The following is a 5,068-nucleotide window of genomic DNA, read 5'->3' as shown; positions in this document are numbered from 1 at the left end:
TGAGTTCATATGCTGAATGTGTATCACATGACCAATGAGCCTCTGTACGTGCCATAAATTCTTTTGTTCTTATAACTTTTACTGTGCGCCGTTCGTTAGTGCTGTCTCGCTCTCTCTCTCTCTCTCTCTCTCACGGGCAACTTGAAAACAGAGCGCACAGTAAAAGTCGAACGTTTTATAGCATGCATAGATCGTTGCACGCTTGACCTAACCTCGAAACTCCATATAAAAAAATGTCAACAATTCCAGCAGTGAATGTCAACTCCATATAAAAAAATCTAAACAATTCCAGCAGTGAGTGTCAAAGAGCAGGACAGTCAATTGAGCGTGATGAAAGAGGGACAGAGAAGGAGAATTTTTCGTGACGTCACCATGCACTCTTCTATAGGCTAACACTGAGAAAAATCTACACGTCAAGGTCATGTGTTTTACTTATAGATTTGCGCAATGAGGAAAACCACACGACTTGAGTGTGGTAGCCATTTGGATTTCGTCATTGACTTCACGGTATAATAGCATGTGTATCAACATTAAGTTCTCATGTGAACCTGTCTCATGTGAGACATTCATCTAAGTGTTAAATCATGAAAACTAACTGATATGCTTATTGAATTCGAAATGTAGTGGCTTTAAATAGTCATGATGATAGAACATGAATGTCATGAGACTGAAAGACGAAATTTGATAGAAGAACTCTTGCTCCCCAAAATATGGATTTGATGCTCCTCTGCTTGTCGCAAGCTCACTTGAATGTTTTTTTACTTCAATCAAGTGAGTCAGCAATAGCGTGGCGCCGCATATCCATAACTTTGGAAGCCCGGGATTAGCATATTTCATTTTATTCGAAGCTGAAAGCTAGGAAAATCTTTTAGTAGAATCCGATTTTTCTCTTACACCATACATTATATCCAATGCTGGAAGTAATGCATTTTATTTATAGAAAATTAGAATGAACTCGTCATCTTCAATCGGACATCTTCACTTATAGAAAGAAAAACTAATCCGTAAATTTTCCTCTAACACTTTCAGCTTCAGAATTCGCTTCTTTTCTTTGGAACATGATGATGACTGTCGTTTGACACGAGGTCCGACCGCAATTTAGCTCGCTATGGGCTGATCACTAACAATTTATAAATTTGAAACACGGAAATCGACAGCAAGCTTATCGATGTCAAATCGACCAACTTGAACATGATGATCATGACACTTAAGTTAAACACACTGAATCCGTGTTGGGTGCTGATCTATGCACCCATAGGTTGACGTATACGAATTTGAAATGGAAAGCTTCAGGAACTTATGGGGACAACTATGGAATTCATTTTGTCAGTTTGTGAATCAGTTCATGACGCAAAACTAAAGAATTGAATGTGTAACACACACGAAGTTTGTAAGAAAATCATCGTTACCCCTACGCCATGAGAGGACTCATGAACGCAGAAGTTAACCTGAATTTAATTTCAGCTCAATAATCACGTGGTCCTTTTTCGCAAAATGCACCTCTTTCGGAAGAATTAGAAGCCCATCCAAACACAACGCTTTCTATTGATATCCAATGCCTAGCCCGAGAGCGCATTATTTTTTTTAGGTATGGAAATAGCACACTACACTAGCCAGCAACTGTGCTGCACTGAGGCATAAAAACTTAATAGTTTCTTAAGGAATAATTATGATTTGGCGCCACAACGATTATTGTTGAAATTTGTAAGTTTTACTTATGATTTTGGTGAAGAATTTCAGTAATGAATTTTATAAGTCAATCAATGAAATTCGGTAATAAACGCAATGATAATTACTCAAATCGAACTATTAATCGATAATGTTGTTCGCCTTTTATTTCAGGCGTGCACAAAAATTGACATATTTTGATAACATGTGATCTGTTTTCGATTATCTTTTAGCCAACATCGAATGCGGAGTAGTTCTTCTAGCGATTGCTATGATAAATATTTCAAGTAATTGTTATTAAAGAATTCAAAGCTCTCACTTATGAAACTTATGATCCCATTTTCGAAATTTTTAAGCATGCAATGAAACCATAATTTGGCTGGTGCATAAGTTTTGATTTATGGAAAACCTAAGTATTTTTGCCTCAGTGTGGCTGAGGTTTCTATTGTGTGGGCTTCCAATGGGTCGCGACGTTCTCAAACGACCAGTTACGGAACATGAGTCCGTTGCTCGATAAATACTACTACCGAAAAGCTAAACAGTCCTCTCATGGCGTAGGGGTAACGCGCCCTAACTAGAGATCAGGGAGTCGCGAGTTCGATTCTCACTGAGAAGACGTGTAACTTTTGCGCAAAACTTCACATCAATTTGTCCATTTAATCCAATTGCAAAGTATATGTAATGTTTAGCTTTTCGGTAGTTGTTAACCCATTTGTGTTTTCGACGAGAAGCAGCATATTTTAACACTTCAGTCGTCGCGCTTTTGTATTTTGTACAGCACTGATGAAAAAAACCTCGCTTTTCGTTCACAACAGCAGCATGGTGGTTCTGACGGCGGCCAACCACGCGACGACTGGAAGGTTAATGATCCATTACGAAAAACTACGCTGGTCATTTTTGATTCTTCACGCAAACAAATTTTGTTGTATAATCTACCGGATCCATGGTAGAATTAAGAACTGCACCAACAGTGCGCATCGTACCTTCGTGCTGTGCGTACACGAATTCTCTCTGCTCTTGGAAGTTTTCTTAAAAACTACCTAAAGCAATAAAACAGTACTTTTCAGTGCTACAAAAACAGTACTTTTCAGTGCTAAAATTAAAAACGGTACTTTTCAGTGCTACTAAAACAGTACTTTTCAGTACTATTTTTTCTACTATTGATCCCTTTACGATCCTTGTTTGGACCCGTGCCTTCTATTTTTCGTTGGACCCGTTGGCGAAAGCTAGCGGTGGTAATCCTTCTTGGACACCGTCTAGGGAAAAAACCTCTCGAAGGTCACGTCTTTCTCGTTTATTAACTAAACATGGTATCAACAACTAACAAAAGGAAGGGTGAATCTCTGAATTCACTACTTCCTTCCAAAAAAGTGGGTTTTAAAACTGTCACTACACGTGGCAAGAATGGAAGAAAGGACGCTTCCCCGGAATGCGAAGTTTCTTCCAAGGGTGAAATGAATAATTGTATCGAAATGAGCAATCAGTTCGATGCTCTAGACAAATTTTCCGAACACCAAATCGAAGCAGCCTCTAGCCCAGGCTCTTTGATTCAAGTAAGGAAGCAAAGAGTGCCGCCTATCGTGGTCAGTTGTTCCGAATTTGGGGGATTTAGGCAGGAGATCTTGAACTCCATTAGGGGAATCAAGGTTTCCTTCCAAATCGCAAAGAAAGGAGACTGTCGCGTTTTGCCGGAAACTCTTAAAGATCGTGAGCTTCTTCTCAAACATCTTGAAGAGAAGAAGCACAAATTTTTTACTTATGACGACAAAACTGAACGTTTGTTCAAAGTTGTCTTGAAAGGTCTCTCAAGTGACTATAAATCACCTGAAGAGATCAAAAATGGAATAAATGATATACTTGGATTTTCCCCAGTCCAAGTAATCATTATGAAAAAGAGAACCCAATCTGGAATTGTTCGGAAAGGGCTTTCTCAAGAATTTTATTTAGTTCACTTTAACAAAAAAGAACTAAATAATATTGAAGCTTTAGAAAAAGCAAAACTTTTGTTTGATGTCCGTGTGACATGGGAACATTTCCAGAAACCTGGAGGAAATTACCAGAACCCCACTCAGTGCCGTCGGTGCCAAAAGTGGGGTCATGGTACAAAAAATTGTCGCATGGATGCTAAATGCATGATTTGCGGAGGTTCTTCTCACGCCAAAGACGTCTGTCCAGTGAAGGAAGATACCACCAAATTCATATGTTGTAATTGCGGGGCTAACCATAAGTCCAATTTTTGGAATTGTCCTTCACGCAAAAAGGTCATTGAGGCTCGTGCCAGGCAGATGAAAGATAATATCCGTTACGATAACGGTCGTTTCCGGAATTTGCCTGGTAGAGTATCGAACAATGCTCATTTTTCAGTTAACGATCGCTTGATCATGAATCATACCCATCAGGAAGATCATAATCATGCTCATTCACAAACTAATTTTAATCCGTCGGGTAGCCGTTCGAATCTTTCTATTTCGAATGTATCTACCCACGGTAAATCCTTTGCCGATATCGTAGCAGGAAATTCGAATTCCTCCCCTGTTCGATCCATGGGTACCCATTCTACTTGTTTCAAATCAAATGGAAAAAACCCTACCGCCACAGGTAACTCCGCTCCTTCGTCTACCGGAAATTCCAATGGGAAATCACATGACATGTCTGCCTCTGATTTTAATTTTCTAACTGAACAATTGAATCTAATGATTGATGCAATGTTCAAAGCCACCACTATGACTGAAGCAGTCCAAGTAGATGTAAAATTTACAAATCAAATTGTTATTGGATTACGTTTTTCTAATGGATCCAAATAATAATTTAAATATTTTAAATTGGAATGCTCGTTCTCTGAATGGTAAAGAGGACGAGCTGTTTAATTTTCTTACGGTTAATAACGTGCATATAGCAGTTATTACCGAAACGTATTTAAAACCTGGATCTAAACTCAAAAGAGATCCTAACTTTTTTGTTTATCGTAATGATCGACTTGATGGGGCATGTGGGGGAGTTGCAATCATCATTCATAGGCGTATAAAACATCAACTGTTTTCATCATTTGAAACTAAAGTTTTTGAAACTTTAGGTGTTTCTGTTGAAACACAGTTTGGTAAATATACTTTCATAGCTGCCTATTTGCCTTTTCAATGCTCTGGGCAGCAAGTTAATTTGCTCCAAACTGACTTGCGTAAATTGACTCGCAATAAGTCAAAAATTTTTGTCATTGGTGACTTTAATGCCAAACATCGGTCATGGAATAATTCTCAAAGTAATTCCAACGGCAGAATTTTATTTGATGAGTGCTCTTCAGGATTTTTCTCAATTCAATACCCTGATAGCCCCACATGTTTTTCCTCTTCTAGAAATCCATCTACGATTGATTTGGTATTAACCGACTCTAGTCATCTTTGTA

This window comes from Aedes aegypti, chromosome 1 (genome assembly GCF_002204515.2).
Source record: "Aedes aegypti strain LVP_AGWG chromosome 1, AaegL5.0 Primary Assembly, whole genome shotgun sequence".
In the NCBI taxonomy this organism is placed as follows: Eukaryota; Metazoa; Arthropoda; class Insecta; order Diptera; family Culicidae; genus Aedes; species Aedes aegypti.
This window is presented reverse-complemented; position numbering follows the sequence as displayed.